Source organism: Cynocephalus volans, chromosome 4 (assembly GCF_027409185.1).
Source record: "Cynocephalus volans isolate mCynVol1 chromosome 4, mCynVol1.pri, whole genome shotgun sequence".
Lineage (NCBI taxonomy): Eukaryota > Metazoa > Chordata > Mammalia > Dermoptera > Cynocephalidae > Cynocephalus > Cynocephalus volans.
Window position 1 is genome coordinate 85193187 of NC_084463.1, and position 25827 is coordinate 85219013.

A 25827-nucleotide genomic window follows, 5' to 3' on the forward strand; every position below is an offset into this window, starting at 1 on the left:
TGCTCTTAACCATTGTGACTGGAAAAAAAAAAAGAAAAAAAAAAAAAAGCAAGACCTAGCTCAAGTGGCTGGAGGTCTGACTCTTCATAAAACTGAACACCATGTATTTCTCTCCTAGTGAAGATTTCAGTCCAGCCGGGTCCAAGAGAACATACAAGTACCTTATGCTGAACACACACTTAGAGAACTGGACTGTTTTTGCCATCTGCTAAGCCTCACATAGCCTCCAGTTTGAAAATGAAGTGATTTTAGAAGCTGATTTAAGCAGCTTACATATGTTGCACTGCAGGAAAAAGCATTGGACGTTGGGGACTCTGAAAAATAATGCTAGGCATTTGGGGTCCACAAATGCTTAGTGTTTGTGACAAATATGCCCAGTAGCCATAGGGCAGCACTTTTTCCCTCTTAGATTTAAGTGTAAGTTTTTCTCCTTTGCTTAGTAAAAACATTTTCACGTTATTTTGTGTGTAGCTGGAATCACATGATCATCATTCATTGCAGCAGGTAAGGTTATTTTAGTTAATCATAACCTTCTTTTGTTGCTTAAACTTTGACAGAAAATGCCAGTACTATGGCATACTTTGGAAAATTATTTTATGAATTTGCCGTTATTGATGATATTTTTGGAAAATGTAGATGCATAATACATGGATAAATTTATAGTTGCTGACCTTTAAAATTCTTTAAGTGTTCCACATGCATACTGAGCATTCTACAAATCACTCAACTTGTTCTCCAAGGCCTTCTGTGATGCAACCATACCCACATCCTAGCCTTATTTTCTCCTCCTTTCTCATACTTTTCTATCCAATGAATTTGTACAATTACAATTCTTCAAACATGTTGGATTTTTTAAAAAGTCTCTAATTGTATTTTCTAATGCGGTTTCTTTGGTCTAAAATTTCCTTTCTTTCTTTATTTCTTTTCCTGCTTTTTGTCATCATCTTTCTCTGTTGACAGCTTACATATCATCAAGGAACCAGGTCAAGTGTCCTTCTTCCATGGAACCTTTTCTAATCACTTCTTGTAATTTTCTTATAGCATTTAGAATGGTCTGCCTTGTTTCATACTTACAGCATGAGTATTTTCAAGATTCACCTTGAATGGATCATCCTTTCCTTTATTATTCAAATAACAATCATTGTCTCCATTATAGGCATTTCAGATCCTTGTCATGTGCATCTTGGGAAATTCTGAAAATTCGCAAGGCATGAGTACCAATAGTTGAAATAAAGAAGGATATTAATGTTTCCATTATTTCTCAGCTTTTAAGAAAGGAATGATTTCCATTTAAACCCAAATTTTGGAATTTTCTTAGAAAAGTTGCAGATCTAGTCACTTTTGTACACAAGATATCAATTGGTTAGTGATGAGCATTGGCTGAACTTTTAGAAAGGCATGATGTCCCCAAGTTCCACTCAAAACTTCATAATTTACATGTTCCGCCCTAGCCCCCAGAGGCTTTGAGTGTGGCTTTTGGGCTTACAAATTTCCCTTGTCCATTTTTGTTCCTAGACAACTTTCACTCCATTTGATCTTGGATTTCTCTGCTGGTGATCTTTTGTCACCTCATTATTGCTACTCCCTGCTCCTGAAGATATTTACTCATCACTGTTATCCTGTAGGAGGACACAGATCCCTTCTGTCATTCTTCAAAGTTCAGCTAACATTAGGTTGTGGTGCTTTGATAAAACATTCTTGAAAAATGGAATGGGGAACTATAAAACCATATATCTGACACCACAGTTCTTGGAGCCCATTGTCTGTGTTCCTTACTAGCAATTTACCTTCTTAGGCCCAGACCTATCAGCTATAAGACCAGCTGATCCCTCCTCTACCAGAGAAATTTCTTTCTCTGTTTTCTTTCTATATCTCATTCCAAAGAATGGCAGTAAAAAACAGTTGACAGAATAAACTCCATAGACTTTCATAATTCTCCCAGTGAAGTTAGCTTTTATATAATGATTCCTGTTCTATCCTTCCATGTTCTCACTTGCTTTCTTAAAGAATAAACTGTGTCTCTTTAACTTTGAAAATGGAATTTTTTACTGATATGAATAATTTCTACCCTCCGGTAAAGGACATTTGTCATATAACTACATATTTTAGTAATGTATTGTTCGGTCTGTATTAAGAGTTCCCAAGTGATACTAAGTCTTCAGACACTAGTTTTTCATGTTTGATCTGATAATGACTTTGTATTTCAAGAGCCCTGTGGACTGTTTATAAACAAACAAGCAAACACCCCATGCTTGGGCACAGTTAGTTGCATAAAGATAAATTAGACATTCCATATCTTGCAGGTAATTGCACAAGGGAGAGACAGAATGTGGTTCACAGTGTTTCATTATGGAGGAATAATACCCTGGCCAACCAAAGAAGGATGGATTAATAACAAATTCACTTCATTTGTATTTGGTGCTAGGCTCTGTGAATTATTTATGTTTCTGGACAAAGCCTGGAAAGTATTTCAATGAAACCTAATTTGTCAAGGTTACTTATACTTTACCATATTTTTTTCTAACTATATCTTTCTGGATAGTACCACACATAAATATTTTCATTGTGTTATGCATTTATTTGCAATATTGATGGCACTGTAAAATGTGGGGTATTAGCACCTCTTTAACCAATGTCAGACTAAGAATCAAGATCGGAAACACCAGTGTCTTCCTTTTAGAAATATTGAGGTCAACTTTGATTATTATTCAGCTTTTGTGGCTGATGAGCCAGCTATAAGTCAAACTGTGGAAAATTTATGGTCTAGAAATCATGCTCCTGAATATTTTATCTTACTGGAAATGTGCTGTAAAGGGGCTGCATCTTTAATCAAATACATGATGATGTTGCAATCTCTCGGTTGTACTGTCACATTAAAAAGTTGAGGTTAAGCCAAACTAAAGGCATAGTTCCTGGGGACAGTGGTGATTGTGAGTGTGTGGATGTAATATTATTACTCACAGAGATTGTTTTACTTTACCTTTTATTTTAAACCTCTAAATTAGTTATAAAAAAAAAAAAAAAAGGAACGCAATGTCCGGATCCTTGTTACACCAGGCAGAGAGGCGTGTGTGACCCTACAGTCAAGGAAGGAGTGAACAGTAGAACTCAGAGAAAGGCTGCTCGACTGTTTTCAGTTTCTGTCTTTGATAAGTGCTAAACATCTCACAGAATAGCTGAAGAAATTTCCCGATCAAAGAAAAACCACTGATTTAACGGCAGAGATCAGATGCCCGCTTTGTACTTGGAGGTGCATCAAGTGTGCTTTGTGTTCTAAATGCCTGTGGCTGGGTGGCTACACCTCTCCTACCTCCTCACACACAGATGCTGTCGGTTTTTGTTTTCGTTGTGTTGTCTTTTGTGTAGACATCGGAAAGAGGAAACGATTGTTCCACGTTGGATTTGACTTTCAACTCAAGGCTCTTTGACTGCTGGACACACTCTGTCCCGATGCATTTATTCCTCTTCAGTCACCAGAAAACATAGGAAAAGGATGTTAAAGAGAGTTTTAGAGCAGTAATCAAATTTGAAAAGACTCTAGCTGAGAAAAGATCTAGAGGGAGGTTGAAAACACCACTGAAATATTGTCAAAATAGCATCATGCTTGTTTTGACCTTGTTTAGCTATTTTTAGCATTAATTTCATTGTTCTTTCACAATTTTTTCCCCATAGCCTTACTGCCCTTTAACACCTTTTGCTATACCCTGCATAACCTAGAATAGCCTAATTGCTTACTGTGTACGATTTAAAATCACTTTACTGAACCCTACGGCTGTGAGATCACTCCAAATAATGGATATACAAACCAATGCCGTTCAATAGAACATTTTCAGTGACTGAAATAGTCTATTCCCATTTGAAACAGTAGCCACTAGTCACAAGTGGCAATTGGGCACTTGAAATATGATTAGTGTGCCTGACAAACTAAACTTTTATTTAAATTTAAGTAACCACATATGACTAGTGGCTACCATATTGAAACAGTGTAGCTGTTTACATGTATGCTTATGTATACTGTTTACATATACGTACATGTATATATATATGTAAACTTGTACATGTGTTCAGGATTCTGTTGAAAAGGTCAATAATATTCCTTTAAAAATACTTTTCTAATTAAAATGCCATTTCTTATTTCATTAAAAATTAATCTAAATATGTTCAGTTTTGTGTTTTTGTATTTGTTAGTGTTGGGAGAGGTAGGTGAGATACTGACAACTATGTTTCTATGCTTCTACATATTGTAATTAAGAAAAACATGATAAGCTCTTTTGTGGGAAATATATTTTACCATTAAAAATGTGAGGATTTATTGTAAGTGGAGCCAGGTGGTGTGCTATTTCAGAACTAAGAGAAATTATAGCAACACTCCACTTATCTAGTGGTCAGTGTTCTTGTTAACTTTGCTTATGAGAAGGGAAGCTCAGAAGCCAGAAGTAAACGCGAGAGTCCTCTGAGTGGTCAATGAGAAGTGCTGGATGGTCCAGATGCCGCTGAATCCCTTCATTTCCTCTGCTCCCCACGCATGTGCACCGTGCTCAGTCACACCAGACTCCCTCTTCCTATTACAGAATGTGCAGGGTTTCTTTCTGCCCTTTGACTAGATTGTCCTTCTTTAGGTTCCTCTTTCTGTCTGCAGAAATCCCATCTACTCTGGAAGGTGAAGTCCATGCTCTTTGCACCTGGGTCCTTAGGTTGCTTCTTCAGAACTGTACCTGAGTATTCTTTCCCCTCAGTTAACAACCTAATGAAACGTGACCGGACACAAAAGGAATGCTGCTGGGCAAGTTTAAAATGCCCTAGAAAATTTACTTCTGCTCCCAAACTAATTTCAATTAGAAGCATCATTTTCTTTGACAGACAGGAGGCTAAGGTACTTGGAGACACAAGGAGGATCAGGCTTCCCATAAGCTGGCTCTTCTCAGCTCTCTGTACTCCCATTTCCAGTATTCAAACTGTCATATTGCCTCTACCTGTAGGGTGTGATAAAGTATTTTCTTCTGTTATTCACAAAAATAAAGATTATCTCATCTTCATTGATCTCAAAGATCTGGATAAAAATAATTTCCCTTAACAAATTTATATTCCTTCTGTTATTCTTGACGGCTTTCACGTGGACCAACTTGCAGTGGCTTTTTTTTCTTTCTTAGTACCATACTTAAGTTTATAAAAGTTACCCAACAGTCTCCAGTCTCCCTAAATTTGGGTCGCTTGTCCTCAGTTGCTCTAGATTTTATGAGCACATAGTCTGCATCCAAAAGACAATCAGTGATACTTAAACCAACTGCTTCGCTGCTGTGTAACGAGCACGCCATCTGCTCAGTTCAGGATCTTGGGATTCTCACAGTTCTCCTATTTTACCAAGACTCTGATCTGTCACTTGAGACATCTCATGCCTGAGAGCGTATGTATGAGTTAGAATTGTTTGCATTTGAAGTGACAACATCTCAAATGAACTTGGTTTAAGCAAAAGATGATATTTACTCAAAATATACAGAACAGAGAACAACAAAACTATGGGAAGCATCACAAAGCAAGGTAGGCTACATAAGCACATGAGTCCCTGCGCTTCACCAACTTCAAAACCCTCTCTCTCATCTTTGCTTTTCTCTGTATGTTGATATCATTCTTCATCCCAGACCTAGAAATACTCTTTATTGTGTGTAATATGGCCAACGACCACACAACATGGCTTTCTGGGTCATATGTCCACAAATCTTGTGAAAGTCTCTGATTGGTCCAACTGGATCAATCCATCCCTAGATCAATTCACTGCTACTTACTACTCTATGACTTTGGCTTCATTCTTCTCACCAGTGAAAGTAAAGGGATAAAAGTTAAACTGGGGGCTGGCTGGTTAGCTCAGTTGGTTAGAATGTAGCCTTATAAACACCAAGGTCATAGGTTTAGACCCCGTACTGGCCAGCCACCACAAGAAAAAAAAGGAAAGTTAAATTGGGACTAGATTGTAGAACTTTAAGACTCATCTAGTAAAGGAAGGTTTTATATAATTTTTTGAACAAGAAATTATAAGTGGTATTTTAGGAATTACAATCTGGCAGCTAATGCTGATCAGGGACCTTACGGCCAAATCCAGTATTGCCTGGGTGCATAACTTCAAAGAGTAAAATAGGGACAGAATTATTGTATTACTTGGCACCGTTACTTCTCTCTCATTCTCTCACTTTCTCTCTCATAGCTGGTTTCTAATTGAATGCGACTACATTTTATTGTTCCCATTTCTCAGATGAAGAAACTGAGAGTCTGAAAGCTTTGTTATTTGCCTGGGTTATGCAGCAAATATAACAAGAAATTGGTGTCAGGACTGTTTTATTCTAAACTCTGTAGCTTTGTGGCAGCTCCTAAGTGTTAAATGAAGTGTTTGTTCAATAAACATTTAAGGAAAATCATCTGTGTGCATGGAGTTTTGGGTGATAGAAGGATAATGAGATTAAACCTCATTAGGATTCCCCTTAAGAAGGGAGAATTTAAGAGTTTTTGGTAACACAATTTGATTAGTGCTCGGGATAGAAGCTGAGACCTGAGAACTAAGGGGCCTAGGTTTGGATGGAGTTGCACTGTTGGGTAAGAGGGAGGATTTTGCTTGTTGCTTCTGAGGAGGAGGGAGAACTTAGAAATGACAGAAAAAGAGGGCATGAAATACCCTAGTCCAGTCTAATGAGTTCTGAATGCTTAATGTGAGTGAATTTCTTATGGAAACTAGTAAAGAATCTTGGTTCTTCATCTAGAGCGTCTCAGGACTATCAGAGACATACGTGGGAGACTACGTGGGAAGAAAGCAATCACGTACTCATAGCTCAAACCATGGAGTGGGGTTCAGGACAAGTTTAAAGAGATGTCAGCAGGGCAGCAATTGTGTGTGGGGGAAGGAGTCGTCATTGGCTGACATGTGTTACCCGGAAATGAAGAGGACATGCCCTGCTATCCTCAGCCATGAGGATATGGGACTGTGAATAATTTTAGAGACAACAGCAATGTGAAAATGATTTACTTGTACTCTGTTAAAAATATAATTGTCAATGACATAATGGCGTAGAATGTTTTGAGAATCCTATGCAAAGGATTATGTCAAAATAGAAGAGGCTAGAGGTATAATAATTAATAGTGATATCCTGCATTATTTTCTTAACTGAGTAACACAGGTGTGCAGAGGTAAAGGCTTGTTGTAGAGGACCAACATTTGTATATAGGTAAAAGATTTAAAATTCAGGGTTTAATTAAATCATTTCTTTTTTCCTCTTAGACACAATGTTTCATCATGGTAGGCTTATGAGATTTTTTTTTTTTAATTGAATCCACCTAATTTTCTAACTTGGAATTAATTTTTCTCAGTGTAAAATGGCTGAAATGGGCTTTATTGCATTCACTGTGTTTGAAATAACTATTGTGGCCTGCTTCATTATTTTTGGTGATGAAATATTGCTCAATTTCTCATAATGTACCAAGACAGTGATTTGGACAGGTGAGTTGCATATTTGCAAGATGTCGTTCTTCTGTTTTACTGTGAAGGGTAATCTTAAATTATTTTAACAGAGCATATGCCTCTGTAATAAGTCAGTCTCCAAAATTTAATTGTTTACAATGAATATGCCAGGTTCTTTAGAAGATATATTGTTCTACTGGTTAAAAATATTAAGCAATTCCCAGAACACTTAAATTCAATTTGGTTTGACTAGTTCATTACAGTTTTTCATTTAAGCATAGACAAGAGTCTTCAGAATAATGATACCAGCACCCAAACTTTCATTCTAAATTTAGGTCAGGTAATTAGTGTGTGTTCCCCACAAGAAACAGGTAATTACAATGGTAAATGCCCACTGGTTAAATCTACCTGGAAGAATAGATGTCTTATTTCTGTGCTTTAACAACATTAAAATAACACTTGAAACCAGGAATTTAACTGCAACTTGTGTACTTAGAAAATCTGGCATTTACTACTTGTATAAATTTGTCATACCTGTTTCGTATCTTCCTACAGAAATGGCACTTGAGCTAAATACTACTTGTGTTCACCTTGGAGGAAAATCAAATGGATATGTAATCTGGCATGACAGTACAACACCATGCTAAATTACATTTTCTGACTAAGGAAGACCAGCAAATACATTTTAGCATCAGTCAATGAGAACCCTGCTTGAGGAACTTGTGTTCTGCTGTGTCTGCAGTTGTATATTCACTGGGGATCTGATTAGCTCTGTGTGTGTCTTTTCCTATTTATCATCTAACTTGGAGATCCGTATGCAAATGAGAGTTAATGGGAGTATGCTGTGGAAGTTGTTATTCTGCCTTAGAGACGTTGCCTCCCCAACACAGAAATGTAGTGGTGGATTACTTTTCTTCAGGACAAGAGGAATATTTTCTTCATTTAGTTTTCTGGGTACGTTTTTAAAAACAAAACTTATGTATTATCTTATGGATCACTGAAAATGAATTGGTTAAATACGGTGTCCATTTTCAGCAAAACAAACAAAAATATCAGTCTTCTGGTTTGACATGTGTCGGAGAGCTCGCTTGTACAGAAAGCATGCGTGAATTTCCGAGTTTACGGTGCTGTGGGCCAAACCCTGGACTTGGGTGAATTTCCAGAATAAATGCTTCCCAATAACTAATTCTCTGAAGATAACCATTTGGCCTATCCTGGTGACCCCTCTATGCTTCATCACACATAATTGCACCTTTTTCTGTCAAAATCTCTACACGATTCCTTCCTGCCTACCTTTATCAGTTATCTATATATGAACAGATGAATTATATTCACCTATTGCCATAGATCCCCAGCACCGTTTCTCTCCTGCATAGAGGAACACATTGCATTTCCACATTCTGCTAATTTGATTTGGTTAGACAATCTGCATTATGTCTGTCACCATAGAAATATTCTATATTGGCTACAACCCACATCCAAAACTGAAGGCAAGGATACCTTAAGGTATGAACTGATTCATTGCTCAAATGTTTCTATCCCCTTTTTTCACCCTAAAATGAAATCTGCAAATGAGTTTCTGCTGTTAAATCCAGAGATGGAAGTTTCTCATAAACAGACAAAGTAAGCTGGAATTTAAGAGTCATGCCGAAACATTGAAGTTATTGATTTAGTTAGGGATTTCCCTCAAAGATCATGTACAATATGACCCCCCTTTTTTTTCTTTAAATTTTTGACTCTTGTTTCTCTCCTTTACATCTGAACTATCTTCAGAAGATGTTTTTCTCCAGGGTTCTACTTGTGATAGATCCTTGATGAGGCATACAAAAAACTGATGTAGGTAGACTGATAAGACAGATTCCATCAATAAATGCCTTCACAAAAATACTTGCCTGTCACAAGTTAATTTGATGCAGTACTTTCTGTCATGAGGGTGGATTAATTTTGTCCATTTTCTCCTCTTGTCGTAATTCTTGTCATGTGAATAAGAATGTATTATAAAGAAGAACATACTAGACATTATAATTCTGTGATAACTCATTTTTGTGACAAAGAATATAATGAGACCAGACAATAGTGCAAATTCATCATATTCTTACAGTGAACTTAATATTGACTTCCTGGCTTCTCTTCATGATTTTGAGGGCATGTCACTTACGGTTTTATACCAACCAAATGATTAAAGAAACCACCGTTGAAAGACTTGTACTGATTACAAAAACCTTTCAACAGGGAAATAATAGAACCATTTTGATTTTCTTTCTTTTGCTGCTTAAACACATATTTCATGTATATCTGTGATTTCATTTTGATGAAGAAAGACTCCTTGATTTGATAAAGTTACTCATAAAAAGTTATAAACTGGAAGATTGGACAGCATTTTTCATTGAGGAAATTTTCTCAATAAATCACTGTTATAAGTCATAAAGGAAAAACAAAGTTTTATAATAAAGAACCTTTCTGAAATACTCCCCATATTTTGTCACAGTAGCAGGAGCAAAGCAATAAATAGCTTTAAACATGTCTGTAGCTGCAGCCAGGAAGCTCTAATTCAGGGAACACCTCCTGAGCGAACAGTCAGGTTTCTTTAAATTGCCCTCCGTTGGTACCATCTTCACCCTAATGTTATGGACGATTCTTCCATTTCTTCTTTTCATGTTGGAGCAAAGAGAGAAGCAATTATCCATAAACAACCACTCATCTTGTATAACTTCAGGCAAACATTTAAACAAAAACATAGGAGATAGAATCTGTAGGGAATATTGGAGCTGGAGGAATAGTCCTGTAGTACAAATGCTGTCTAAATAACACATTTGTTACCGTTCTTATATTCATTATGGGCAGTGAAAAGCATATGTGATCACTCTTCCATTCTGAGTTCACACAGTTCCTCAGAACCTTTCTTAACACAAGCACTAGAAATGAGTGGCTGATAAATAGTTTTGTCTCAAAAGTTGAAGTCTGTTTATGACTCTTATTCACTATCTGTATACCTGTCACATGGACAGTATTCAACAAATGCTCCTTGAATGGTTGATTAAATGTTCCTAATTTATAAAGAAAAATAATTCCATACCTACATAGCTGGGGTCTCATTTTCCCTGTGGTATAAAATAAGAGTGCTTCCATCAACATAGTATTTTTCCATTGGACTCTTCTAACTAGAGAAGGTGAGGATCACACTTAACAACTCACGTGAAGAGCTGTTTGGAGATCCGTGCTTATACACACGAAACCTATACGTATGCGTATGGACATAAATATAAATTCACTCAGAGTGTGTGTAGTGGAAAGGACTGTAGGCTTCGCATTTGCTGCTCTCTCTGTATGACCTTTTGTCTCAATTTCCTCAGCTATAAAATTTAAGCACTGGGTTTTTTCTTTTAATTCTAGCCTTCTATATTTCTACACCCATGTACGAAACTAATTATGAAATAAACTGATAAATTTCTCTTGACCTGATTTCTTGAATTTATTTTTCTCTGAGAGAAAATTAGACATTTCCCTTGAACTTTTTGTCAAGGGCCTTTGATGAAGATGTCAAAACCCAATGTTTGATTTTTTCTTTTTCTAATTACAATTACCTGTAGCAAAAATATGCAACAGTATTCTTTTCTTGTTAGAAACTGGGGATTCTACTCTGGTGTTGAAATTGGAATATCTCTAGTTTCTTGTGAAGCACAAGGAATGTATGCTCTGGCTGAGGCAGATTTCATCCAAATAGAGACCCACGCTTGAGTCTCCTGGAAGATCCGCTGCCTTCTGAGAACAAAAGACCCAAACTGATGTGGGCCGTTGCAAACAGTGCTCACACAGGAAGCCCAAGTCACCCAATGGGGGAGCAGCTAATTGGCCAGCCAGTCTTGGAATGAATTTACCTGCTGGTTGGCAGGTGGGGTATATTGTAAAGCACCACATCCAGGCTGCAATGTAATTTGTTTTTAATTGCTGTGTTTGCTTGGGGAAGGCTGTAAGGTCTACTCATTGCTCATATTGGTATGCTAATTGACTGTTTGTAGATTTATAAACTGGGTTTAACACAGTGTCCTTTTCAATCGCCTGTGGTGATCTGAATAACACGTTATTTATTTCGTTCTTCTAAAACTTTAAGTTTTAATAGCTTGAATAAAGATAAAAGAGCAAACTTATCTTTTACTAAATCTCTCAATTTCAACTAGTAAAAACTGTAAGAATATGTTACCCTTTAAGCACGTCTTTGATTGCATTTTGTTTCCTGGCATAGAAAATGGAATATTTTTGTGTGAAATATTCATGGGTATTGACAAGTAAATAGTGATTTATGTGCATACTCGTATAGCTCAGGGAGCTACATGTGGGAGGTGAGGTGGGGGTGAGAAGAGCAGCCAGGCTGCAAGAGAAGCCAAGCAAATGGTGAGCCAGGTGCCTGCCCAGCAGGAAGCATGCTCAGGAACAGAGCCTGGGAGCTCAAAGTGGGTCAGATGGGGTTCAGAGGAGCGCAGGTGCTGTGCAAAACCTGGGAGTGGTAGTGGATCAAGCTTGGCTGAATGAGAATAGGCATGGAGATGACCTGTGAGAATTATGAGGAGATAGAACTGGGTCAATCAAATGATGTGTTGATGAAGGTAAGTGAGTGAAAAGGCATGCATACAGGGAGAAAGGGCCATGTGAAAATTTCCAGTTGTTGAACTTGGAAACAAAGATTGTGTTGCTTATAATTGTGTCTCTAGGGCCTCAAACTGTTGGTGCGCTGGTAAGGGACTGATACAAACTATTGAAAATCTAAGAAGGGGTCCAGTTGTGTTTGTTGCATTTGCAGTGATATAAATTTTTGATATAAAGCTTTATTTTATTTTATTTTTTTGATTTTTGAAATCTTTACTTAAAAATCCACAGTATCTAGATAAGACATGGAAACTTGCTAATTCTGCCTGCTTCTTTTTTTATAGCCAGTGCATAATGTTTCTACCTGTATATTTTCCTTTGCACATGGTTGGTGATAGAGCAGCTAGAGTCCTAATCATATCTTGGAAATTTCTTTTAGTACTTTTTGACTGAAGATCTCTAATGCTATTTCCATTCTTTTGCTTATTATCGTGTGTGCTATGTATTCTTTTTGATGTTTTTATTTATTTTTGTTTTTCTCCCAACTTCACAGTATTTTATTTTATGATCTTTCACTTTTATTATTATTATTTACATTATAAGATGTTGTGGAGCAGTTGGGGGGAGGGGGAGAGGGGAAGGGGAAGGAGGTTAGGGTGGGAGGAAAAAGGAGAGGGGTCCTGGTTGAGGCCCATGGCACCTCCTTCATTCTGGTAGGGAAGCCCAGGGGGCTTCTAGCAGCAGCTCTGTTGTAGCTTGGCTAGATGCGGACTTCGGGAAGTGTGGCTGAGGCCATTGGCACCCCCCAACCTGGGAGCCTGGGATGTTTCCTGTGGCACCTCAGTGGTCTCTGCTGGGCTGGATGTGGATGTCGGGGAGGTGTGGCTGAGGCCCTCAACACCCCACCACCCTGGCTTGGGAGCCTGGGACACTTTTGGTGGACACTCAGTGGCCATTGCTGGGCTGGACGTGGACATTGGGGAGGTGTGGCTCAGGCTGTCTGCCCCCTACTGCCCCAATTTGGGTGGCCGGGACACTTCCAGTAGTGGCCTGGTCATTGTGATATAAAATTTTAAATATAAAAATCTGTGATAAATATTTAGCCTGGTCTGTGCTTCCTGGGGTGGGGGTAGGGAATGGTGTTTTTTTTTTTTTTTTTTTTTTTTTTTAAACAGATGCATTCTAGTTTAATCCTTTAGATTCTAACAATAGCTCCTGGCATATAATTGGTGGCTAATGAGTTTCATCTAATATTAATTTTAAAAGGGAATGACTTTTCTTTCTGCAATGTTTTGTCCTTAGATTTTAAAAATGTGGCTTAAAGATCTTTAAATTATGGCTCTATGCCCACAAGAACTCAACACAACAGTATGAAGTTGAGTTTAGAACTTTTCTGTGGACTTCAGGTACCAACTTGTCTTGACTTTGTAATCTAAGTATTTTTGCTTTGCCCTATTTGGGAGATGTATATGGGTTATATTTTCTGAATAATTGTCTGAATTTTCGAATTTGTTTAGTTGTTGTCAATACTGTTAGAAGTTATTGTTGTATTGGTGTGCTAGCACTATAATATTATAAGGCCAAAGTCCTAAATTCCGACCCTGACCAAAAGTACCCATTCTAAAGAGAAAGATGAATATCTACACTCCATATGCTCAGTAATATTTATCTCCTTTGAAGATTTCATTCCTAAGAACATGGCTAATTCACTGCTTCTCAAACTGTGGTCATATCCACTTCACTGGTAGGGATTGGGTGGGTGGGGTTGATGTTGCATGGAGTTAAGAGCAGCAAGTCAGATTTTTCTGAGTTTAGTTCACAGCTCTACCACTTACTAGTCTTATGACATGAGTCAAGTTATCTTGCCTGTAAGATGGGAACAGTAACAGTACTTACATCATACTGTTGGTGTGAAGGCCTAATATGTTAATATACGTAATGCACTCAGAACAAACTAGACCCACAGTAAGCACTATATAAAGTTTGTTATCTTCAATTAAATTCTGATTATAATAATAATTATTAATTATGATTGATACTTGAGAGTGGAAAGGTGAATGAAGGATAATGAGAAGAACTTTTTTCCTAAAGGTCAACAAATATAATGGTAGATAGGATAAAAATGAAACATTCCTTTTGAGCAATCTTCTCTTCACCCATACATTTAACAGAGATTTTAATTTCTGTCCAGGTGTTTGGTAACATGGTGAATGTAATCTACACATTTTTACAAATGAAGATGATACAATCATAGCATACTAGAAAAAGATTAACTTATACACAGATTGATTAATTCCCTGTGCTTTTTTAAATTGTGAGGATAGTAATTAGATTGTGCTTTGATGATAAGTTTAATTATGAAACAATATTGGCTGAAAATTCAAGATTTGGGCAATTAACACAAAATAGTAATAAACCAAGCATACTGTAATCTACTGACAACCATAAAGCAAATTTATTCCACTAAAACAAGAAGAGAAGTTTTATTTGAAAGTGTACATGGAGTACCTCAATGGTAAAGCAAAATTTGGATAGCCAAGTGATCAAAATTGATGATCCAAGAATAAGATGGCTATAATAAACCTGCTATCAGTAGATCTTTGCTGAGAGAGATTAACCCAAAGCCGATCTGTGATCTGTGACATCATAATCAACATACCTACCCATATAATTTCTTCTTGGGATTGCCTTCTATTGTTTGAAATCACATTTAATCCTTCCACAATAGGAAGCTCATATGCAATTGTGAAAGCCTGAATCACACCCATTTTACTGCCTAATTTCATCCGAGAAAACCATTTTATAAAGTAACATTCTGATTCCATACAGAAAAGAGACAGAATACACAATAAAGTATCCACAGGGGGTTTCAAAATTTCATTTGGTGTGTCAGATCGAATATTAAAATGCAATATAATAAAAAGATGTGTAGAAGGGAAGAAATGATGATGTCCTGCTGAGTGACTTAGGAGGAAAAGTCATTTTCTCACTTCTCTAAGTGAGAAAAGTGTTTGTAGAACAGACTTATTTCCATATGCATTGACCATGCTCAGTTACATTAACTTTGAGGATTGAATCCTGTCAGCTCTGTCTTTAAAGTATATCCAGAGGCTGATGCTTCTTGTTCCCCTCCTGCTGGTCCCCACCCTCTCTCACTTGGCTTATGATGATCAACTTCTAACTTGTCTCCCTGTTTCTACCTTATTCCAGCATCCAAGCAGAGAGGTGCTGTGAGCATGAAAGGCCCATCACGCTGCTCCTCTGCTCACACTCTAGTAGCTCACCACGTCCCTGCATGACCAGTACCTGCAGAAAGACCCAGACACTCCGCAGAGCCTCACTTACATGACACAGCCTTTGTATCTGTGTGATATAAAAGCATTTTGTTTCACTTTAAAGAGGCTTGAAATCAGCCATTTTGCCTTCCAAGTTCTGCAAACCTGGACCTAATTTTAGGCATTGCATTCACTATAACCTAACTCTATTAGGATATAACTATTTGGTGGTTTCTTGGAGTTTGTCATAATTGGATTTTACTTGTACTTATAATTTGCACTATAAATTCATGATTTTTTTTAACATGGGCCTATTGCTGCCTTGGGGTTAAGAGTTTCAAACTGACTTTTAAGGAAGATAAAATAAATACTAAAATTATCATTTCAGGAGTGGAAAGTTTGAGATGGACACGTTTGGCTGTACAAATTTGAAAGTTGTTTTTTAAATTGTGAGGAGATGCAATTTCAACTTTGAGTGACCCAAGTAGCTTAAAATAGAGAGAAATGCTTTGACTGACTGATTCTTTTAAGATGCTTTCAAGTAAAGAGGAGCAGTAACATTCATAATTGATGAGAATGCAGCATTGTGTAAGTATTAAAAAACATTTGGACCAGATATAGTGGTTTCCAAACTTAGTGTTCATTGTTAAAATATAGAATCAAGGGCTTGTCTTTAGAAATACTGATTTATAGCTACAGCAGTACTCAAAAATATGTTTATTTAAAAGTAGTCTCTGGACCTCACTTTGAGAAACTATGGTAGAAGCTAGAAGATAAGAATATGGAGGTATAGTCTTCATAAGGCACTAAATGGCTATGTGCCCTTGCACATGTAATGTTCTGTCTCTTCTATTTCTCCATCTATGATATTTACAATTCACATTTGTAAATAAATTTTACAAAATATAAATATTTTTCCCATGCATTGTCTAATATAATCCTTCTAGCATTTTGTAAGGTAGTTATTATTATTCCCATTTTATGCGAAAAATCTATAGTTCAGGAGGATTATCACAGATTAGTGACAGATGGCAGATCAATGACAAAACCAAGATGAGAAATCATGCTACTTTTGACCATATACTATGCCTGTGACTGTACTTCAGATGAAAAAGAGAGGGTGGATTCAGACTATATATAAGTTCACTTCTAGTTAAATTCTATGATTTATTCATCCAGTTTAGATAGATACGGGGTTATTTTCAGCCCACATTTCCATTACAGCAGGATTCAATTCCAAGCAGTTCTTATTCTGGTTGAACTGATGGCTGAGGCACATTAAAGATGGAACTAATCTTCTTTCAGTCTAGACTATTCTGTTTTATTAATCACTGGGTTATATAGTGATTAGCTCAGGACTTTTGTGGGATAAGAGGCAATGGAAAGAGATGGAACCAACAGAAGTGAATCGACTCTCACACTGTGGAAGATTTCCCCTTGGAACACACATTGATATTAATTTTATGATTGGGGAGGAGCAAAATTATCTTCCTACTTCCATCTGCATTCTGACAAAATGTGAAGTAAGCAGAAGAGTAGGGAAGATGAGGGATCAGACAGCACCCACATTAACTGCACATCTAGGTGTGGAGAGTGTGACACCTATGTGCCCACATCAGGCTTCCTGATGCTGAAGCACAGGGTCAGACAGCCTCCCTTTAGGGCAGGATCTTTTCAGCAGAAGCAGATGTCCTTTCTCTGCAGGAAGGCTGTTCCCAAAAGGACAGGAGGTGGAAGAAGCTGAACTGTGCATGGCCAATTCCTCTCCCGACTTCTTTAAATAGTTAAGTTGCTCCTCCTTGGAGATGAGTAAGGATAGGACAAGAGGCCAGGAGTTTTGAGGGGAAATCCCTCTTCATGCAAACCAGAGAAGTGGCGAATAAACATTCCCTCTGAAGATTGCATCCTTTCTAATGAGATGTCACAGTGACTTGCAATGGAAACAGAAATCTTGAGTAGAATTTGGAGGGTCTTCCTTTTGGTGGAGGAAAGAGTAAGAAATGAGAGGACGTCTTCTCTGTTCTCATATACAAGCATTGGTATCTGGTTCTTTTACCTGCTCTGAGAGGAAAGATTCTTCTCTCTTCACACACTGTATTTCTCTGTTTAGAGGCTCCCTTGAGGAAACCTGCCTCCACTCTAACTTGAGATTCCAGCTCATTGCATTCAGCACATCCTCCCCCTCAGGCACCGTTACACACTCTGTTCCACAATAAGAAAAAATCCTCATGTTTTCACCAGACAGAAAAAGAAGGGCTATATTTTTGAGAGTTTACTAAGTTGAAAACTTGTCTAGTATCATTGTTGATGTTTTATTTTCAGGAATAGAAGAGCATCTAATTCAAAGAGATAGATAGTAAACAGCACTGCACAACATTGGCATCATATTAAGCCTACACAGTCAAAACTCACTGAGTGACGTTGGCTAGAGAACTCTAAGGAAATGAGAATTTAGAGTGTCAGGCAACAGAGAAAATCAAATTATTGTCAACTTGCTATAGGAACTCTGTTCTACCAAATATGTCATGCCGTCAGTGGCAGACATTTAAAAAGTCATGCCTCTAAGCAAGTACATTGCTTGGTTACTCCCCTAAAGCATTTTCATTTTTAATCTCAGCTCTAAGATTTTCTATCTCTATTTCTGCTCCTGTTCTTTCTTACCACAGAGCTCTCTTCTACCACCGCCAGAATAGATTCATGTTCAAGAATCATAGCATAGCAGAGATGAAAGCAACCGGAATATTTCTATTCCAAAGCCTCATTTTACAAAAGGAAACTGAGTCTGTGACATTAATTGATTGCGCCAAGGTCCTTCCAACAAAGCAGCAGCATCGCCAGTGGTAGAACTCAGCTCTCCCAATCAGCCACTGAAACCAAAATGTCACAGAATTACCTTACAGCAGCTGACTGTTTTCTATTCATTTTCTTCTGTCATTTTAACATTTGAAAAACCTTCTCGTTTAAAAGTAATGCATAACCTTTTATAACAGCTCCTAGAGTTGATATTTCTGGAGATTCTGGGAGCTGTCCTTACAGGAACTTCTTGTTATAATAACTGTGCTGTCATTGTTGATCACTATGAACTTGATACTAGGCTAAGTGCTTCATGGATCTAATTTCATTGAACCTCCACAAATACATTACAAGAATCTCAAAGAGGTTAAGTTCTTCAGGAGAGACAGCGTCAGACCTCGTCAAATTCAGTTATAGCTTTTGCCTTAGTATCCCAGTGAAGACAATGAAGGCACACAATTTCCCTTAATGCAGGGACCCTGACTAATCATAACTGAATCCACCAGGTAGTGTTAAAAACAGTGCTGCTTGCTGTGTGGTGCCAAGTGATATTAATAATGAGTTGCTGACAGGGAGGCGGGGAGGAATATATGGTTAAATGTAGCTGTCACAGAAGTTGTCTTGAATGCAGCAGGCATGGGCTCAAGTGAACTATTAACTGAGTCTATGACTCCGGGCAAGACACTTAATGAGCCGCAGGGCCCTGGGTGTCTGTTGAGGCCGTGATGCAGGTGGCTTACATTCTGGACCTGAACGCTGGAAACGTCATGGAACAGGCTTGCAGGCACATCTTCAAGTATTACCTGGTCTTACTGAGCTACCTTACATAGTGTTCTCATCCAAGTTCCACACAGGGCTCTGTACTAGGTGCTTTAAATACTTATTTTTAATTCTTACAACTGCATAATTAGCATTTTATTTGTTTGTTTTCATAGACTATTTAATGATGTAGGCAAATGCTTTACTACAATGTTGATCCATAAAAGACCACTAATAATATGTATGATGTGGTTGGTCCCAGCCCTTTTATTAAGCTGGCTTCTCCCCAGAGGATACATTCATGGCTCCTGGCTTGCTTTCTTATTCTCTGCTTCCTGCTTCTCCCCTTCTTTAAATGTCCCCAGAGCAAATCTTCATTTTCTTATAGGTCAGAGTTGCTTGACTTTGATACTCGTGACATTTTGGGCTGGATGATCCTTTGTTTCGGGGGAGAGGGAGCTGTCCTGTGCTTTACGATCCTATAACATATTGAATGGCATCCCTAACCTCTAACCACTAGATGCGCATAGCACCATCTCCCAGTTGAGACAATCAAAAATGTCTCCAGACATTGACATATGTCTCCTTTGGGGCTAAATCACCATTCCCCTCCCCACTTCAGTTTGGTGATCATCCAAGTTTGGTGATTATTACTTTTGCTGAGCTGGGGAAAATGAGGCTTCTTCCTGGCTTCTCACTCTCTCCTGCCACTACACCACTCAAACACATCCTCATACACTCATATTCCATTTTATATAGAACACTGAGGCTCAAAGTAAGCCTGTTAACAAGATGCTAATAAATGATGGAGTTGGCATTTGCCCCTGGTGTGAATGGCTCCAAATTCTCTTTTCTTTACCCAGAACCAACACTGTCTCTCCCTCCTTTTAGCTCTGCTCCTTCCCACTCTGCCCCTGTAACTCTGTCAATAAGTTTGTTTGGAATCTCCTGGACATGACTTACATTTTGAAAGATAAAAACCCAGGAATTCCATAGCTGCTGGTGAAATTGATTTCCTAAGATTTCCCACTTGACTGATCTGTGACTGACATTCCTAGTCATACCAGTTATTTGAGTACTTCATTGCAAGAACACTTATCAGCAATTGCTACCTATAAAATGTATCAAGTGAGTGTTATTGCTGTGACAGCTCATGAGTTCTAAACTGCTCTTATAAACACAGGGTTTGATATAGAAAAGATGAATGTTAGCAGTTCAAATTGTTTCTCACCAGTCATTTCTGCAGTGACTAATATTGTAACTTGGGTGCATTTAATGGGTACAAACAAGGATGGATGAGGCAAATGCAGTGCAGAGGGATCATTTTATAGTTTTACAGAAACTGGTTTGGTTTAAATCATCTAGCTAGTGTTTATTCAGTGCCTATTATGTGCTGAGCACTGTGCTAGGTTCTAAGGGAAATATAAACCATCATTAGACATTGTGCCATCTGTAAGTTTATATCCTAGATGGAGTAGAAGCACACACACATTTATTCAGAAAAATTTCTAAAAATTTCTAGGCACATTTACATATGTAATAACATTTAACCTTCCTAACAGCCCCATGAAACAGGTAGCATGAACCCTAAGTTTTAATAAAAATACTGAGACAGAGAAGTTAGAGAATACAGCAGGAAGGTTGACTTGAACCCAAGTTTATGCATTTTTCACTACTCTACTTCATCACACAATAATATGATCTTCAAGTGAGGGGATAGAATTAGCACTGCAGAAGTTCAGAAAAGGGAGAAATCCTTGCAGAATAGGATCCTTTGTCTTGGTTGGTGGGCAAGACCCAAACAGATGCGGAGGAGGATGAACAGCGCATTTCCAGAAGGAGATATGGGATGAATTCTAGAAGAAATACGAATAAGATGTGTTCAGGGCACAACATAAGCCAAAGTGACAGAAGTAGAGAACTGTTCTCAAACAGGGGCCAAAGATGATTTAGAGAGACAGTAGGGGTCGGATTATGGTGAACCATGGATGCCCGTTCGTCAGACTCAGACCTTCACTGTGCCTGGCAGCTCCCCGAGGGGCAGGGCAGTGTCTTCTCTCTGCCTCTGCTCTGACTCCCCTCGGCTGAAACCAATCATTTTCTTCTTTTAAAGGTCAGTTTAAGTCTTCAGAAAGCTTTCACTGACTGTTACAATTTGGATATTCCCCCTCAAGGAACTCCTAGGGCATCCATATTCGTCCTGCAAAATTGATCAGTTTGTAAGATTCTGTACTTTGTTTTTCCCTAATAGTTTTAAGTGAGTTTGTCTCATCACTACAGCCAGATAATAAACTTTTGAAAAGCTGAGGCTATGTCTCATTTATTAGAAGCTAATGAGACTACCTTCAAAAAATGCATCTTATTTAACCATGATAAAATATATTTAAGAACCAAAAATCAAGAGCAGGAAAAATATAAATGGGAGTGAGGGTGTTAACACAGACGTGCACGGTTCAAGAATGATGACGTGACTTGCTGTAGATGCCAGACTGAAAAAGAAGATGAGTAACTCATTGCTTACTGGAAACATTCTATGTCCTCAGACAAGCTGAGCTTTTCTCAGCAATTACGTTTAAAAGATAAATTTTGACATAATAATGCATATTATTTAACAAGTTAAAAAAAAGTACTGTGCTGGTTATCAGTTTGTTTTTTTTCTCAGCTGCAAATCATTGCCTGCTGGGTGAAAACAGAGATGGACTCTGAATATTTCTCCTTTTCCAGCAAGCAAGTTCTGAGGTACCTCCTCATGGTTATAGTCTCTGGCAGCCCAGACAGCAGTTTCCTGGTGAGTGTCACTTCTGTGGCACCTCTTTGAAGATAGCTTATTTGCTATTTTCAGAAACGGTCTTCTCAGTGAGTGTCACTGATGAGGCACCTCAACCAACTTTTATGCTATGCAGCAGGTCACAGCTGCTCTCTCTAAAACAAGGCCTGGAGTTCAGCCCTGAGGTGGAGGCATCTTCCAGATTTCTTCCTGCCTTGGGCCCTCTACCCCAGTCTTAGTGGTAGTGGCTGCTCTTTATATCTACTAATCTTGTATTCTTAAGAGTCCTCTTTACCCTGTAGTAGCGAATTCCCCAGTAACTTAATCCCATGTTGTAGTTAATAATTCTTCTATACTGAAGTTTCACTGTTCAAATCACTATGTGATTTCTTTCTCGTAATTGGATCCTGACTGCAACAAGTGCTGAAAGGCTTTAGAAAAACAATGGTCCCTACCCCAACTGTCTGTTACCACTCATCCCTGCTCCCCAGAGGCTGGACTTTAAAACAGTTCCACGCTCATCTCTACATTTTTACATGAGATTCTTATACTGTTATTTCTTGATTTCTCAATTTTAGACATTACCCATTCTTATATTTCTCCAGACACCCCAATGATGATAGTAATATCATCATTTTTGGTTAAATTAATAATTATTACCTACATTATTATGACAATATAAATATTGTTCACTATTCGGCCAATTTATGTTCTACAACTGTATTTCTTTTCTTGTTTAGTATTTTAAAGCATTTTGTTTTTGAACTAACAATTGTCTTGGTCATTTTTTTTTAGAACTCAGAACACTTATTTCCATTTTTAAAATTCTCTGACAGATCTGCCAAATATCTATCAATAATGTTTTCCACAGGCACCAATGAATGAGCGCATCTTTTTCATTTTCCCTACAGAGTCAGTATAGTATTACACAAATAGAAACCATTCAGAAATCTCTCAGTATGCTATCCGGCTTCTAATTCCGATGATGACCCTCATCAGGGATGTGACTACAAACATATTTCTGAAGTTTGTTGGTTTAAGTTTTCTTCTACAAAATGAGGAGAATAAAGTTGTATATCTATGAGGAACATTTTAACTTTTGGTTTCGTGGATCGCTAACTTGTCTGGTCAGTTATAAAACTTGCTCTAGGGCTAAGTTAACTCCTCAGCATTGGCTGATCTTAAGTCAATTTTTCCTGGGAATATCTACTACCTCTCAGAGACTTTGTAAAGGCATTCTAAGTTGTGTCCCAGAGCCACCTCCTCCAGGTAGGAGAACTGGTGTTCTTTGTCTCTGCTCTTAGCCTATTCACACTGATGAAAACTAGCCACTGTGAACCTTGCCCTGGGCTATGCATAACCATAATTCTGTCTATATAAATTTAATTCCATTTCTTAAATTTGCATTAAGCACTTTATTGTTTTATTATGCTAGGTTATATGGTAGTTCGTATTCTTAATGGAGGATAGCGGCATAACACTGCATAGTAGAAGTTATATAATCAGAAATCCCTGAAAATATTCTTACCCCATCTGTTTGCATATTTAGCAAATACTTCTTGAGTGTCTATGTCTCAGGCACTTTTCTAGGTGTTGGAGAAACAAGAGTGAGCAAAATATGCAGCCACGGAGCTTACTGTTAGTGGCAGAGATAAACAATATCAATAAGCACGTGAACAAATCTGTTTACGGCAATGATGAGTGATACAAGTGAGTGCATGGAGGTGTGAACTTGTAAGTAAGGATTTCACTTAGGGAGGTCAGGGGAGGCATCAGTGAGGTAATGATCCTTGAGTTGAGACCTGCAGGATGAGGAGGAGTTGATGAGGCAATAGGGGAGAGAACAGTCTTACATCCAGAGAAAACAGTGTGTGTAAAGACCCAATGGCAGGAGACTGTACAGCAAGGACAAGGAACTCAAAGGCTTGTGTAACTGAGGAGCAGGGAGCAAGGGGAAAGGTGATGTATGATGGGGCTGGAGAGGAGGTGGGGGCAGGCATCGCAGAGCTGCATGTCCTTAGTGAGTGCTGTGTTTATCCCAAGGGGATGGGGAGCCATTGAAAGATTTTAGGCAGAAGGAAGGGAGCTGCAGCCTATTGTTGAGATTTCTGCCTTGGAGAACATCTCTCAGGCAGTCCTGGACAGAATGAACTGGAGGGGTCTAGAGTGGATTCAAGTGGGCCAGTTAGGAGGCTAAGATAGAATTCAACATTTTCACCATTAAATATTCGGACTCATTTTTAACAGACAATTGCTGGGTCTTTAAAGGGAACAATTATTTCTCAAACTGAATTTTTGTTGCAAGCCTCTGCCCTAGTCATCTCCTAAATATTTGCTTTTCTTTATTGGCTGGATGTACTGCCAGTTCCTGGACGGTCTTGCTGTAAACAGCGGAAGCATCCTGATACAGGATAGTAATTACCGTGTAAAACCCAAATCCTTCCCTCCAGTCACAAACAGGACATGAATTCCTAACAGCTAGGCAACTACAGAAAGTGCATGGAGGCACAGTTGAGCTAGGATTTTATATCTCCTTGATGAACAAATTGGCTTACCACACAGTCTGTCTGATTGTTTGCCTCTCAGCCAATTACTAAGACAACAGAAAATTGCAAATCTGCTTAGCCAGTGAATTTGGCCATGCCGTGTAGACTTGGTAATAAACTCTATTTCCAACTGTCTTCATAACAAGTAAACATATAACTAACATTTGAAAATTACCCTGAAAGATGTAGCAGGCATTTTTCAAATTTGTTCTGATATTGATGTTGCAATCTTAAAAACTTTAATTCTGTTTCTTAAATGAAAACTAATTTATCCTGAGTTGACTTTTGCCTTTTTTGCCTCAATTAGAAGACTTGGGATTGACATTCCCCACCCCCCCAAAAAAATTTTTTTTCAGTGCTATGTGACAGGGAGAATGATCTCATCACTAGTTAAGATAAAGACAAATGTGTTCTTTCTATTTAGGTCACTGTAATAAGGCCTCCTTTAAAATTTCAAGGTTGCATTGGTATATAAGCCTTAATAAGAATAGTGCTTCAGGTATGCTTGCTATAGGTAAACAAGGACATTCACAGAAGTTAAAACATGAAAAGAAGTTGCTATGTGCACTGCTTTATTCTAGATGGAAAACTCAAATAACAAGAAAATATTTTGTGTTTAATTCACTGATTACACAGGTTCTTTTTAAAGCATGGATTACGACATTATCCTGAAATCTAATTCACAAAAGTAATTTGTCTATTTTCCTGAAAATGTCCCAATACCAGTAGTTTACCAGAAAAGGGGTTTATTGGAAGTGTTTTCCTTAACAAGTTAAGAATCTGAACCATAGGTGCTCCCCATTTTAAGTTCCAGGAATTGTGGGACTTGGGAAATTGTGATTTGGAAAGGTATTATGTAGAAAAAGTTCTACATACTTTCTCTCCTAGGTTTTCAACCCCCGGCTACATTCCCATGCTGCCCAGAGCATTAGCGCAGATCCAATGTCTCTCCTCGGTTCCAGGCCAGTGTTTTTGGCAGTTCATTGAATATGCTACAAGTGACTAAATTCAACATGTTCAATCCTGAATTTAATCAAATAATCCACTGTTATCAGTAAAACTGAACTTAATTTTTGGTGTATGATTCTATGAGTTTTCACACATGTTTAAAACCCTGTAACAACAACCACAATCCAGATGCAGAATAGTTCTTTTGTGCTCTTGCCTTGTAGTGACATATGTCCATTCACCCATCTCTAACCCCTGGCAACCACTGATCTGTTCTCCATCACTACAGTTTTGTGTTTTCAAGAATGTCAAATAAATGGCAGCATACTAGCTTCTGTTACTTACCATAATGCCTCTGAGATTTTTCTGAGTTGTTGCATGTATCAATCAATAGCTTGTTTCTTTGTAATGCTGCATAGTGTTCCATTGCGTGGATATGCCACAGTTGCTTTGTCCATTCACCTGCTGAAGGACATTTGGGCTGTTTCCAATTTTTTTTGTGCTTATGGACAGAGCTGGTATGAACACTGTGTCTTGGTTTTTTTGGAAAACAAGTTTTCATTTCTCTAGGGTAAATACCTAGCCAAAAGTTCCTGATGGTTCCTTATTTCTTATAGATCCAAGACTTTTAACACCCAAGACATCCAAATATCCAAGACATTTCTTAAGCCCTTGTCATGATATATCATAATCTTTTGTTTAATGTAGCCA